Source organism: Erinaceus europaeus, chromosome 20 (assembly GCF_950295315.1).
Source record: "Erinaceus europaeus chromosome 20, mEriEur2.1, whole genome shotgun sequence".
In the NCBI taxonomy this organism is placed as follows: Eukaryota; Metazoa; Chordata; class Mammalia; order Eulipotyphla; family Erinaceidae; genus Erinaceus; species Erinaceus europaeus.
This window is the reverse complement of record NC_080181.1, coordinates 17,991,440-18,007,272: the sequence shown is the minus strand read 5'-3', so window position 1 is coordinate 18,007,272 and position 15,833 is coordinate 17,991,440. Positions and strand designations below refer to the sequence as shown.

The window sequence follows — 15,833 nt, the reverse complement described above, 5'->3', positions numbered from 1 at the left end:
ATAATGGAGAAGCAGTTCAGTCAGTCAGGATACATGCACTCAAGTAATTATAATCCAGTCTCTAAAATGAACACTTGGTTCAAGATAATGAATGGCTGAATCATGAAACAATACATAAATAAAAGCAAGCCTAGTCTATGATGAACTGTGCAGGGCACCAGGCAAAGGAAGCAGGAAATCTGGTTATTAAGAGCATCTGGCCAGGAAGGTGGATGAAGAATGGAGCACTTGCCTTGCATGGGTGTGGCCTTGAGTCAGCACTGAGGAAGGAAGGAAGGAAGGAAGGAAGGAAGGAAGGAAGGAAGGAAGGAAGGAAGGAAGGAAGGAAGGAAGGAAGGAGGAATGAGGGAGGAAAATAAACCAAAAATGGCAGAATGGTACTTTTTGGTCTCTCAAAGAAGAATCTCAGATTGGTAAATGAATAGATTAAAAAATATATAGACTTTTTATTAAAATAAACATGCATGGCCCTTTATGTAAAATAATAATAATAATAACCAGCGCTTGCAATATAGTTCATTTGCTTTGTCATGAGTAAGATCCAGCCCAGCCCTCAAGCACTGGAGGAAGCTTCTGTGCCGTCCTGTCTGTCTGTCTGTCTGTCCCTCTATCTGAAAAAGTTATTTTGGAGGTGAAACTTGGGCAGTTGCCCAAAAATGAATGAATAAATAAATAAGAGAGATTTCATCAAAGATTTAGGGTAAAATGTGCCTGTGGTTTTCATCACTAACAAGAAGAACCTGTTAAGAATCAATTCTTAGGGAAAGAAGCTGAGCTGATAGGTGCTGCCTCTAAGGGACACCAGAGTAGCATTTCTGAGAAATAAGATAACCTTAATTCTTTTTCAGTTAAAGAAAACAGCAAATAATAAACCAAACTTCTGAACGACTCCTATAAGGTCTTTGGATTTCAAAAATTACATTTTAAGGATTGTTCTTTTTATGGCACCATGTGAAATTTTACAGGGCATCTTTAAAAAGAGGACCCTTCTAATTTTTTCTCCTAGCTCAAATTTCCATGAGAGAACAAAAAAGGGGGGGAGGGGCTTGAGGGGACAAGGAGAGAAAAAACCCAAAGCATATATGGCATTAGTAATGTCCTTTATCATGAATATAAACTAAAAATTGATGCTAGTAAATGACTTTTCAATAGATCAACCAAACACAGAGCTGCTGCTCAATGATAAGTCATCTGCTAGCAAAACACACACACACATTATTTAAAACACACACACACATACACACCCCAGTTCTATCTTTATGGATGGTTAAGGGAAAGAAAGAAACTACTGAGGGTCTCAGGCTAGCCCAATCTCCCTTAATCTGCACAGGCAGACTCATCAGTCAGACTACTCTAAAACAAATTCAAACACGGAAAACAAAGATGATAGCAGTGCCTGCAGATAGAGATCTACAGACAAAACATCTGCACATGCTCTTTGGAAGCCTACAAGACTATGTCAACAGAAACATGAACAGCCTTTGCAGTCATCAGACAGCACTGCTTTGTGAAATTACATCAGATCTCTATCTCAGCCAAGTTTTAGGGCTTGCCATGCAGGCAGTAAAAGAGGATGTACAGTGAAGGTAAGAAAACGCAAGCAAACCTATTACTTTATTTTAAGCGCAAATATCTTTCTTAAGGCTAAACATCCGAAGCCAGCTGCTTGGCTACCAACTTTCCTTTATAACCTTTGCTTTGTATCTAGTTCCAGAGGGAAAATCATGTTTACAAGAACCACGAGACATGTGAAAAGCAATAACCAAGATAAATGAAAAAATGCCAGGTTAAGTTTTAGTCAGGACTTTATTGCAAAGGTACTTTGTTTTATGAGATGAAGGGGGGGAGGGATCTACTTTTCCTCTTCTCCTCTAGCGTTACATATTGAAAAACGAAAACATGATTAAAACCATTCTTTTAATGTCATCTCATCATTTATAAAGAGCTTAAGGAAAACAATTTGCATGCAGCCTGAGCAGAGTGGTACACAGTGTGGAACCCTGTGTCACCAACTAAAGTTTAGTTTCCACCAGTAATCAAGCTTCTAAGATGGGAACTCTGTTCCATTCCCTACAAGCTGTGTAGGGTTTTTGTTGTTGTTGTTGTCGTTGTTGTTTTGTCGCTCCATAGTCTTAATTCAAAGTCTCCTAAATCTGAAGAGTCCATTTGTTTAAAAGAGAAGAGTAGAATGTCAAAAGGAAACAGTAGAGGTGATTAATGCACAGCCATTAATTGTTCTCATTCCAGAAGCAAGGGGGGCAGGGAGAAGGATCAAACCTTTTGGATTTTTTTTTAAAAACTTATATTATCTTTTTAAAAAGAAATTATTTATTTATTTATGAAACAGACAAGTGGAGAGTGAGAGAAAGAACCAGACATCACTCTGGTGCATGTGCTGCCAGGGATTGAACTCAGGAACCTCATGGTTGAGAATCCAATGCTTTATCTGCTGCACCGCCTCCCAGACCACTAAAAACATTTTTAATATTATCTTTATTGATCATATAGAGAGAGCCAGAAATCGAGAGGGTAGGGGAGATACAGAGGAAGAGAGAAAGAGACACCTGCAGCCCTGCTTCATCACTCGCAAAGCTTTCCCCCTGCAGGTGGAAGCCGGAAGCTCGAATCTGGGTCCTTGGGCACTGTAACTAACGTAAGTGCTCAATCAGGTGGGCCTTTGGATTATCTAACGGGTCAAAACTTTGGATTATCTAACGAGTCATGTCTAGGAGAAAAGAAGTGAGAGTATGCCAAGGAAATTTAGTATGAAGCATAATGTGACAGAGTACAGCTATAAAAAATCAAATACATGGGGCTGGTGGTAGCACAGCTGTTTTTGCTCACATGGCACAAAGCGCAAAGCACAAGGACAGTTGTAAGGATCCCAGTTCAAGGCCCCAGCTCCCCACCTGCATGGGGGGGGGGGTCCGCTTCACAGGCGGTGAAGCAGGTCTGCAGGTGTCTATCTTTCTCTCCCCCTGTCTTCCCCTCCTCTCTCCATTTCTCTCTGTCCTATCCAACAACAATAATAACAACAACAAGGGCAACAAAAGGGGGAAAACAGTCTCCAGGAGCAGTGGATTTGCACCAAGCCACAGCAATAACCCTGGAGACAAAAAAAAAAAAAAATCAAATACAACTGTGCTGTTTTGCTCTTGAAACTTCAATTTTCAGCCACAGCTACATAAAAAGAAGCCCAACTCATCTGTAGATTCAAAGCAACTGAAGATCTTTTTAACAGTTTCAAAGCTCAGGCTAGCCAGACACACATTTTTGGAGGGAAAGTAACAAGTCAGTAGGATTTGTTTTGTTTGTTTGTTTATTTGTTTGTTTGTTTTTAAGTTCCCTGACTTTGGGAAGTGCTGACACAAACTACAGAAACCACACAAAATCTCCCACCTCCTGAGAGGTTTGCCCGAGATGGGAACTCAGGGGATTTTCAAAAAAAGAAAGGGCCAAAAAAGAGAAATCACTAAACAGGCTCCTGAATCTCTATCTGGTTTTTAAAGAAAATCGTTTCCAGGCATCCTCACTGCTGTGACTGAAGCTGGCTCGACAAAATGCTGGGGGGTGGGGGGGGGGATCATCACCTAGGTCCATGGTATATTATGCTGACATGAGTACACACGGCAGAGCATCAGAAGGATGCTGATGTGGCTGAGGGAGCAGAAGGGAGAGTGTCTGATTACAAACTCAGAACTAGACGATGCAGATTCCAAGGTGACCAGCACCACCCTCCCGCAACAAGGTGGCAGTGATTAGAAAGATGTCTGGGGGGCGTGAACGTGTTGAGTCTCACCTTACTTTTAGCTTTGCCTCAAGTAGACGACATCTATCTATCCAGTTCAGAGATGGAGGGGGGGAAGAAGAAAGTCCTAAACCCTGTAGTTTCAATAAAAAAGAAGGGGGGGGGGCATAGAGGGAGACTCCTCTCAGTTAACTTTCTAATTGGATATGTTATTTAGATGTGCAAGGTTCAAAAGAGTTCTGCTCTTTACATAACAGTTTCTTCCCTTCTGGCTCCTCCTCTTCCCCTGCATCCTTTTTTAAAAATGGTTGAAGGTACATGTGGTCTGTTTGTACTATCAGTTCCTGACATTCAAAGAGTTCATGGCGTACAGAGCACCACCTGTGTACTGAGCTGAAATCTGCAGAGATCTTTCATCCCTCGGAAAGAGTATAGATTATTTTTATGCCATCCGAATGGGAGACTGTCCCAGATAGCAGATGATGAAGGGGCCCCAGAGGGACCATAATGCTAACATGCTTATGAGCACTACAGAATTTGGCTTCCAAGCCACTCCTCCGTCTGGCAGAGCTTCTACCCTTCTCTCTGTGAATGGTTAAGACGAGGTTGCTAGCAGTGGTAGAGGCGAAGGGTGGAAGGCAAGAAGCACGTCCTGTGCAATCACACTGGATTTAAGACACGTCTCACGCTCTCAGAAGAAAAGCACGCAAATTGGGGTATGGGTTTATGTGCGACAAACAAGGCTGTGCTTCATTCCTGCGGCATAGGGCTAAGCCATAAATCTCGACCGCTCTTCAGAGGCCTAAGGGCACACCGCAGAACAGTTTTCCCCCTCAGCACTGGCTTTTGGCATTTACGTGGTTCCAACGACCTAAACTAACTTAAAAAAAAAAAATGCACATAGAGGTGGAGGAAGAATTCTTTGCAGACTGGAGGAGCTGGCGATGAACTTTAGAAGGTGTTCCCTGGCATCCTAAATTTACTTCCGCCTCTATCCTGCAGTGAAGTCACAATACATCTGTGACAGAATAACTCCCATGGCAACAGCCTGACATCATAAACACCAGATTAAGACTTGGCTGCACAGCCAAAGGAGATGATGGGCCGGGAAGAAAGAGGCTGTAATTCAAACAAATCTCTACTGTAATAGCTATGGGAATACTAAACATTACTGGCCAAGTAAATTGCTTTTTGTATAAGTGTTCCTTTTTTTTTTTTTTTTAAAGTTTGCCCCAGTGTGAAAGTCTCTCTGTTAAGTCGAAACCTTAGCATTATTTTAATGTACTGCTCAGTATTTAATAATCTTATGCTTCAGACATTAGTCTGTTACCATGGGAATGACAGCAGCACAAATACAGGATTACGGCTATCAAGCAGGAGAAAAGAAATTATGAATAAGCCTCGTTATGTTCAATAATTAGCAGCTACATGGAAAAAAAACAAAACCATGAATTTAGGTTGATGCATTTATCTCAGTGTTTGAATACAACTCTGAGTGTGTTATTGCTTTCAAATGAGATTCGAAAAAACTGCCAAAAAATTTCTTAACTAGCAGTTGCTACTTGGTGCTTTAATTTAACAACTCATCCTGTCCATCTCTTTCTCCTCGCAGTTTGGTTCTATTCCCTGCACGAGACGGGTAACCAATGGGCGATACACAATATCCCAAGATGGATCCTGGTGCCTCGAGCCAACATGCTAAGGGCGGGAAGCAGACAAACACTAAACATTACTGGCTCCTTCATTGATCCAACCGCAAAGGAGCCATAGAGCAAGAGGAGGGCTGTGCCCTCTCCCACACTGTGCGTGGAGAAGAATGGCTCTGCTAAGCAGGAGGCTGAAGTGGCTACCTGAGTAGTCCAGGAGGGGGCGCTGAGAATAAACTGTTGGACTCTAAAGCCTGAGATTTCTACTCATTCTTATCACCAGCAATGGCGGGCGCCAGCATGATACTCCAGTTGTCGTCCTAAATATATACATACATACACATATATTAAAGTTCACCAAAAACCTGTTTTCAGTGCAGACTGCCTCCTTCCCTTCTTCAAGTGGCAATAAGGACACTCATCCTGGATGTCTACCTTAGTGAGTGAGGAAGAGTCCTGTGCAAGCAGAATTTGACTTCATGTCTGTGACTTGTCTGATAAGTGGAGTTGTTTGTTAACATTGAGGTTACCAAAGATGGCTGCCACAAATTCTAAACTAGAACACATCCCAACAGACTAGAGCAAGGTCATGGTGTCAAACTCTCCCTGAGTGGTACGCTGGGCACATCACTAGACCTCTGGCATTCTGTGCAATGGTCTTCTATTCTCTCTGCCAGAGCAACAAGTCCTCGACACATCTGATCCGATGGCCAGAATGAAGTCTTAATCTACTCTTAGACCAGGAAGCGTGTGACTAGGATTGACAGCTTCTTGGCTCTTCTGACACCCTGACTCCCTTCTTTTGTGAGGTTTCTACATTCTAAGGCAATGGCACACCACATCATTGGAGGAAAGTAATTTTAGAATGTGCTATCCAAATTAACTGGTTGTGAATAGGCTCTGATTAAAATATAAAGAGCTTTTAAAATAATTTAAAATGATTCACTGGGACAAATTTGGGAGATATTTTAATCTCTGAATGTGCAATGAACTATAGTCTCCCTTGACCCAAGACCCTTTATGTAGTAGAGAGGGCCGCTTCTATTGCTAGTTAGGCCTTTTGCCATTTGGGGAAAGAGATAGCAAAGACATGCAAACTGCACTGGCCAGGCCTGAACTTCCTTCTGCCTCTGCTGATTTATGTCTCTCCAATGTAAGCGGTTTTCTTCCACTTCCCAAACCAGATTGAGTAGACTTCCCCTTCTCTGTGGGTATCATTCATCTGTTTACTAGGCCAGATAGCTAGATAATTCTGAAGACAACAGTGTGACAATTATTTAAAGAATCACATGAGATCAAAAGACTTCAGCTTACATTCTTCAGTCATTTGTTTGAATTCCATCTTAGATTAAACAAAGGAATATTTTTTCCCAACGTAGTGTTTTAACATACTCGTTGGGATTCAACTAAGGCCACTTGTGAACCAATACCTAAGCCACACTTAACTAAGCTTTTCTAACATGATGATCAAGTTCAAGGTCATGTCTGCTGCTCTGGGAAGTGCCTTCTTAGACCCACTATAGATTCCTGCACAAAAGCTCCTTTGGCGCCTGGTCCAGTCTCCCAAGATTTCCTGAGTCTCAGCCAAAGTCACTTCAGATAAGAGGAGGAGAACTGGTCTCTGTTTTCTTTCTTTTTAGAACTCGCTGTTTCTTTCTGCGACTCTGCACTCAGAGCTGGTGTTGGAGAGGGGGAAATATGGGACAAATCTATATAGTATAATAGTGCTGACTGTCAGGTATTCTCCCCAACATATTTCTTCCAGCTATCTGAGGAGACAGATGTTATATAATCATAACTTTTTAGTACATGAAGAAATAAGGAAAAAGTTAAAAATTAGTTGTGGGAAACTGGGGTTCAAACCCACAAAAATTTCAAAACCCAAGACTCTCTGCTGCATCCTTAGAAAAACCTAGTCTTCTTGACAGTAGGCGTTCTGCCTTCTTGTTTTCCCAAGTCATATCAAACACAATACACCTAAGAGTTATAACCAAAACACATACAGCAAGTCAGATGCAAAGGATTTGTAGGAAACTATGTAGTTTCTTTTGTCAGAGGAAACCCCACTGGCCCATCCAGATCAAAGCAGGCATCAAAGGCAACTTACTAGCACAGTAGACTAGATGAGGAATGGACCTTAACCATCTATCCGTTCAGTAGTCGATGTATTCAAGCATAAGGTGGTCACTTACCTACAAGAAAGAGGAGAGAAAACATTATTGTAAAGGCAGATATGTACATCTTAGAAGCTTAACCTATAGATACTGAGATGTTCTCTTACTTCACAGTCAACATATCTTGGAGACAACAGGTTTAAGAGTCATTCCTTCATTTCTCTTAATTTTTAAGTTTGTAAGTGGGCCTTTGCTTGTGATGCCAAATATCAGACTCAGGATCTCAGACATCCAAATTAAGTGTTCTACCTGAGTACTTAAATCCCATTCCTCACCCCACTTTAAACTTGGACAGTTTTGATTCTTTTGAGACAGATTACTTTTAAAATAATCATGATGAGGGGGCTGGGTGGTGGCACAGTGGATTAAGTGCACATGGCGTGAAGTGAAAGGATCGGCATAAGGATCCTGGTTCAAGCCCCCAGCTCCCCACCTGGAGGTAAAGCAGGTCTGCAGGTGTCTGTCTTTCTCTCCCCTCTCTGTCTTCCCCTCCTCTCTCCATTTATCTCTGTCCTATCCAACGACAGCAATAACAATGACGATAAACAACAAGGGGAACAAAAGGGGAAAAAATAGCCTCCCGGAGCAGCGGATTCGTAGTGCAGGCACCGAGTCCCAGCAATAACACTGGAAGGAAAATAAAATAAAAATAAAACCTTTAAAAAAATCACGATGAATTCTCACTCCAAACAGGACAACGGACACCCCCTTTACACAGTTTCATGGGTAGACTGTCCCCCCACAGACTGCCAAGGGATCTGCTATGGAGAGCACCTGGCACAACACTGGCCTAGGATCCCTGTGAACCTTAAACATATGTCACATTGTTTCAGGACACCATGTAAACTTTTAAATCCAACATATAAGTGTATGTGAAGGTACTGAATTCTGCACTCATGACTGATCGGTACTAGAAGAAAAGAAATAGGAAAGGGGCGGCGATGAATTTGGAATGTCAACTACATCTATTGGTTATGAAATTCAAAATCAAACTAAACTTTAATGATATCAGGGCTGGACAGTGACAGTGCATACAGCACCATGCACAATGACTCAGGGGTGAGTGCCCAGTCCCTACCTGCAAGGGGTTAACTTCATGTGCAGCGGAGCTGTGCTACAGGTCTGTCTCCATGCCTCTGTCTCTGACTGTCTCACTCATTTTCTATGAGAAAAAGAAAAATATATATGTGGTTCCTAGGAGAAGTGGAGTCATTATACATGTACTGAATCGAGTGGTAGGCAGGGTGACAAGTAATTAAAAAAATAAATAAATAAAAGAATTACCAGGCAAATCTGGGAGTCTGGCGTGCTGGTGTGTCTTTACTGTACATTGGGTTAAAAATAGCAAGTTTCTGCAAGGAGAACAGTGTAGCTTTGTTGCATAAATGAAGAGGAAAAATGGAACAAAACAAAAAAAAAACCCTCAAAAAATGAACTCAGTGTGCATGGAAAGTGAGAGTATAAAGGGTAACATCTCAAATCAATGGAAGAAAAGATGAACTTTTTAGTAGATGATGTTTAGTCAACTATACAGATCACGAGAAGAAACCATAAATAGACTTTGTATACCAGAATTCAGTACAACAGTAGTACAGACTGATTTTTGTTTTTTATTCACACAAGTAAGAAAGCAAATGTGAGTGAGATAAGGCAAAATGAGAAATGTAGGATATCAAAGTAAAATATTTTGCACAGAAAAGAATGTAATCAGTGGGGGAGGGGTGGGAGTGATACCGCAGCTGGTTAAGTGCACATGGCGGGAAGCACAAGGACCAAAGGAAGGATCCAGATTCCAGCCCCCGGCTCCCCACCTGCAGGGGGGTCCCTTCACAGGCGGTGAAGCAGGTCTGCAGGTGTCTGTCTTTCTCTACCTCTCTGTCTTCCCTTCCTCTCTCGATTTCTCTCTGTCCTACCCAACAACAATGACAGCAATAAGAACAATAATAACAAAACAACGATAAACAAAAGGGGAAAAAATAGCTTCTAGGAGCAGTGAATTCGCAATGCAGACACCATGCTCCAGTGATAAACCTGGAGGCAAAACAAACATACAAAAAGAATGTAATCAGTCAAAGGATTAATGGCATGCTTTAAAAATATATCTGGGGGGGAGTCGAGCAGTAGCACAGTGGGTTAAGCGCAGGTGGCTCAAAGCGCAAAGAGTGGCAAAGATCCTGGTTTGAGCCCCGGGCTCCCCACCTGCAGGGGAGTAGCTTCACAGGCGGTGAAGCAAGTCTGCAGGTGTCTTTCTCTCCCCCTCTCTGTCTTCCCCTCCTCTCTCCATTTCTCTCTGTCCAACAACAATGACAACAATAATAACTACAACAATTTAAAAAAGGACAACAAAAGGGTATAAATAAAAAAAAAATCTATCTGGGGAGTAGGGCAGTAGCGCAGCAGATTAAGCGCACACGTCGCAAAGCACAAGGACCAGCATAAGGATCCCACCACCTGCAGGGGAGTCGCTTCACAAGCGGTGAAGCAGGTCTGAAGGTGTCTATCTTTCTCTCTCCCTCTCTGTCTTCCCCTCCTCTCTCCATTTCTCTGTCCTATCCAACAATGACATCAATAACAATAATAACTACAACAATAAAAACCAAGGGTGACAAAAAGAGAATAATAAATATTTAACATATGTATATATTATGACAAAACTATAATAAAATGCTTCCTGTGAGAGAGCTCCACCCCCCAAAAAAAAAAATCTGTAAGAACAATACCACCATCCACCCAGAAAAATAAGACAAATAATACAGAGGGATTAGAGAAGAATAAGGAAAAATGGCCCAAAGCATATGAACATATGCTCAATGATACTCGTAAGAAATATGCATTTGGTTTTCAATGAACAAAAATCTGAAGGTTTGACAACATACTCTGCAAGGCAAAGAGGAAACAGCACCTAAGGATAATGCTGATGAGGATGGCAACATAGTAGGAGCGACTAAAGAAGGAACCTGACAGATTCTAACAAAAACATTGGAAATGGGGGGAGGGGGGGTAAGTCAACAAGGAAAAGAAAGGAAAAAGGACTCTTTAATAAATAATGCTGATAGATCTCCAAAAATAAATTCAGGAAGGATGGAAATAGAAAATCGTTTGGTAGATAGCATAAGCAAAAATGAATGCTAAAATGACAAGGAGGAAAAAAACAAACAAACAGTAACTTCACTGTAAGAAAGATCTGACAGGCACCACCATATTTAAGATCTCACATCTGGGGAACTTGGATAAAAGGTCCATGATAATTTCTTGTATTGCTTTTGCAGATTTTTTTGTAAATTTGAAATTTATTTTTAAAAAAACCAGAAAACATTTCTTTAAAAATAGAAAGCAGAGAAACAATCTGATGGCAAAAATATCAGATTAAATCTTTATTCCATGCCAGATTCAAACACATTCTGTCTAAGTTGTAGAAAGTGAAAAAAAAAAACTAAAATATTTAACAGAGAAGGATGTTTTTATGACCTTGAATCTGCCTAGAATGAAAGTAGAAGTATAGGGGCCGGGTGGTGGTGCATCCAGTTGAATGCACACAGTACTAAGTGCAAGGACCTACTCAGTGATCTGGGTTTGAGCCCCTGCTCCCCAACTGCAGGGAGGCAATGAAGCAGGTTTGAAGGTCTCTATCTCCCCCTCCTCTCTCAATTTCTCTTTGTTCTATCCATAAAATAGGGGTGGTAGGATAGTCACCAGAAGCAGTGGATTTTTTTAAAAAAATTTTTATATTTATTTATTTATTTATTTTCCCTTTTGTTGCCCTTATTGTTTTATTGTTGCAGTTATTGATGTCTTCGTTGTTAGCTAGAACAGAGAGAAATGGAGAGAGGAGGGGAAGACAGAGAGGGTGAGAGAAAGACAGAAACCTGCATACGTGCTTCACTAACTGTGAAGCAACACCCTCCGCAGGTGGGGAGCCGGGGGCTCGAACTGGGATCCTTACACTGGTCCTTATGCTTTGCATCACTTGTGCTTAACCCACTGTGCTACCCGCCCGACTCCCTGCAGTGGGTTCTTATTACTGGCACTGAGCCACCGGCAATAATCCTGGAAAGGAAAGAAGAAAAAGAAAGAGAGAAAAAGAGAGGAGAGGAGAGGAGAGGAGAGGAGGGGAGGGGAGGGGAGGGGAGGGGAGGGGAGGGGAGGGGAGGGGAGGGGAGAGGAGAGGGTCATAAGAGAAATAATAGAATAGGGAGTGGGTGGGAGGGATGGGTCACAGTCTTTTGGTGGTGGGAATGGTGTTTATGTACACTCCTAGTAAAATGTAGTCATATAAATCACTAGTTAATTAATACGAGAGGGGGAAAATTAATTGTATGTCTTGAAGTTTTTCAAAACACAAACTGAATCTTTTTAATATATAGGCTGTGTAATTGATATGCAGACTCTCTCAAAAGCATAGACCAAGTAGATCAGAAGCAACCAATAGCACAGCTATATACAAGATAGTGGGTACTGTACAGCAAACCCTAACAAAAGGACTTTTCAAAGTTAACCCAATTACCAATTAATAACATTAACTATCGATTGTCTTTTTGAACCCTAAGACAGCAGGAACCTCACATCTCACATCTCCACTATGGAGCCTCTACTTCCCCCAGTCCTGGAACCATTGGATAGGGCCCACTTTCCCAATCCATATCAAATAATATTGCATCTGCCGATCACAACCTATCCAATGCAACAAATGCCACCTCAAAATGCTTCACTTCAAACTGTGTCCAGAGACTTCACGTGTGGAATGACAACCCTTCAGCTTCATTACTAGGGTGAGACCTTACCTTTCATAGTATATTCTAATTCCATCCCAGGTGGTTCACTTTCTAACAAAGTCCCAAAACCTAGATATACACCAGTTTCTGTGAGAGAGAGCATATGTTCACATGCTGTAGTGCAGAGGGTTAAGCACCGGTGGCGCAAAGACCAGCGTAAGGATCCCAGTTCGAGCCCTGGCTCCCCACCTGCAGGGGAGTCACTTCACAGGCAGTGAAGCAGGTCTGCAGGTGTCTGTCTTTCTCTCCCCCTTTCTGTCTTCCCCTCCTCTCTTCATTTCTCTCTGTCCTGTCCAACAATGACAACAACAATAATAATAACTGCAACAATAAAACGAGCAACAAAAGGGAATAAATAAATAAATATAAAAAATTTTAAATAAAGAAAGAAATGATAGAATAAGCAAAGTACGGGAGGAGAAGCAAGCCATACATGGGAAATGCATATGACCAACCAAAGACAATCTGTATTCAGACCAGAAAGCATTTCCAGGAATCAAAAAGAAAAATGTAATAATCCAATAGATGACAGAAGAGTTATCAGGTAACTGACCGAAGAGAAAGATCCAAACGGCCAAGAATACGGAGTAGGTGGCCTGGGGGGTGCTGCAGTGAATGTAAACTCCCCGCAGTGCAGTGCCACAATGACGCTCTCATCCTCTTTTGCTTTCCACCAATAATGAAGCAATTCATTTTTAAAAAGAAGAACACAATATGATATTCAGCCTCAGGAGTCTAGAAATTATACATTAAAATAGAGGCTTTTCTTTTTTTTAACAATCTTCTGAAATAATTTTTAAAAATGTTTTTTTCTATTCCCATTTGGAATTCGCTGTATTAAAGGAAATGGGAAGCATGGGTACACCCTCTCCATACACACCTGCAGGAGCACCAGCCGGCCCAACTATCCTGGAAAGAGGCAACCTGGGAGAAGCAGGCATGTCCAGGGCATTGCTCTAGAGAAAGCCCTGCAGCACTTCTAGAACATGTATAGAGAAAGCTACATCCAAGAGTGCTCATCGGAGTCTCGCTGGGGATAAGAGTCGCCCGGAAGTGATGAAAGAGTGCAAGAGGCACAAGATGTCACAGCACAAAGCAGCGAGAATAGCAACTATTAAGAGATGGTGTGGGCACCAAAATGGCTCAGTCTCACAAGGTAAGTGGTGAGAGTAGCCAGCAAGTGGCAATACAACAAAATTTATTATTGTGATCGATATTGTGTTTAAAACGCGGGGGTAAAAAAAGCATGTCCCTGTGGATACACTTACAGAAAAATAACTAAAACAGACATGGAAATAAAAAAAAAACCCACTTAAGTCGGGATTATAATGTAACCCTACGAAGGAAGACGATGGGGAATGACATGAAGGAAAGGCAAATGTAACAGAGCAGGTGCACAAGGCATGGGACTGAGATGCGGCAAAGGGTGGCCCAGGATGCAGTGTGGTGGAAGAAGCCAGCACCAAGTCCTGAGCTCATCCCCTGGAACTACCTATGTAAAAGTCGCTCTCTCATTAATAGTAATAAATAACAAAAAAGTACCTAAGGAAAAAAAATGTGATAAGTTAGGTGTCACTGCACATTCCCTGTATTAGACAGACTGTCTATCTATCTCATTGCCTCTAGACAGACTATGACCCACATAGTCAACGACTGCCACCTCTCCAGATTCAAAGGAGGTCTCGAAACTTTACATCAGGCTCAACCTGACGCTGTTGACTGGCTACGGAAGAAGGGCAAACGCTAGAAGAAGAACTGCCTCTAGAGTTATCGCTAGGGTGCCGGCACTACGTATCCATCGATCACAGCGGCCAGCCATTTTTTTCTTTCCCTAAGTTTTGTTGTTGTTGTTAGATAGAACAGAGAGAAACTGAGAGAGGCTGGGAACATAAACAGAGGGAGAGAAAGACAGACACCTGCTGACCTGCTTCACAGTTCGGGAAGCAGAAATACTGCAGATGGGGAGTGGGGGGGGGGCGTGCCTCGAACCCGAGTTCTTGCACTTGGTAATATGTGCACTTAACCAGGTGTGCCAGCGCCCAGCCCCCCTGTATTACTTTCTAGATGTTTTTGCTATGCAATTTTAAAAAGAATATATGAATAGATAATAAAATATGGCCCTATATTATTGAATATCTATTCAATTGAATTTTGCTTAACTTTGATTTGCCTTTTCATTATGGTACTCCATTTTCTTTCTTTTTATTTATTTATTTCTATTTAAAATTTTTTATTTATAAAAAGGAAACACTGACAAGGTACTTTGTTTTCTTTAGTCAATATAAGAACACTCCTTTAGACCCAAGCTTCTAAAACAGCCTTTTGTTCCCTCAAAAACACCCAATACTACCTCCTTATTCACATGTTCAACTGTTTTCTTATAGATTTCTATTCAGAAAAATGTTCACCAAATCCCTCTGGAATTGAGTAGACCCCAGAGTATATTTGTGCGATGTTAAGATCTGTAGAAGGGGCTAAAAAAAAAAAAAGATCAGATCATCTACAGTGCCTTTAATAAAGATTAAAGAGCCAAACAGAGACAGATTCCCCATAATAAATGTCAAATTACATATTACTGTGCAGTCTTTATGCTGAAAATTGATATATAAATGTGAAATACCCCACAGTGGAAGAAGCATGATAAAAATTTAATACTATAGTGTCAGGTATAACTGCACAGGATGGGCAGTTGCCCACATCACACTGGAATATTGTGTGCTACTTGCTGCTGGGTCCCCACAAACAACTGGGGTGATTCACCACCTGGAATCTGTGCCACACACTAGCACAGAAGTGCTAGATGGGGTGAGGGCTAAAAAGACCCCACTCACCTCCGTATCTGCTGCACTTTTCCAAGACTGTCAACTTTAGGGGTGAATGACACCCACAATGAGGCCAGGGACAACAATCCTGTTCCTCTACATATTAATTTTTTTTAGTTTTTTTCCCTTTTATTGCCCTTGTTGTCTTATCATTGTTGTGGTTATTATTATTGTTGTCGATGTCGTTGTTGCTGGATAGGACAGGGAGAAATGGAGAGAAGAGGGGAAGACAGAGAGGGGGGAGAGAAAGACACCTGCAGACCTGCTTCACCGCTTGTGAAGTGACCCCCCTGCATGTGGGGTTCTGGGGGCTTGAACCGGGATCCTTACTCCAGTCGTTGCACTTCGCACCATGTGCACTTAACCCACTGCACTACTGCCTGGCCCCCTCCTACATATTAATTTTACGGGTACGGAAAATTCAGTTCTAAGGCTTCTTAACCTTGGCTTACTGCTTCTGAAGCTGAGTCGCTAGATGGTTCCATGCATATCTGCCACCAGGTACTTGGTGGCATGAACCAAAGCCTGGGCATGGAGTGTGGCAGTACCACCCCAGGGCAGAAGGCTGGGGCCTTTCTTCCTATTCCATTCTGCAGAAAAAACTGGCTTTGCAGCCAGCATGCTGACGGCCCGCATTACGACTGTCTAGAGAATGCATGCCAGGAGGACAA

The 15,833-nt window shown here is 41.9% G+C and overlaps 1 protein-coding gene and 1 long non-coding RNA gene across 13 annotated transcripts in view; one reads left to right on the top strand and one right to left on the bottom strand.

Moving 5' to 3' along the window:
• The window catches only part of CADM1 (cell adhesion molecule 1), a 411,245-nt gene that overhangs the window by 268,481 nt on the left and 126,931 nt on the right, over positions 1-15,833 (bottom strand). The gene's annotated exons all lie outside the window — the stretch shown is intronic.
• Positions 4,442-5,646, top strand: LOC132534910 (uncharacterized). Its single transcript, XR_009546668.1, has 2 exons — positions 4,442-4,927; positions 5,361-5,646. It is a non-coding gene; the product is annotated as an uncharacterized LOC132534910 (long non-coding RNA).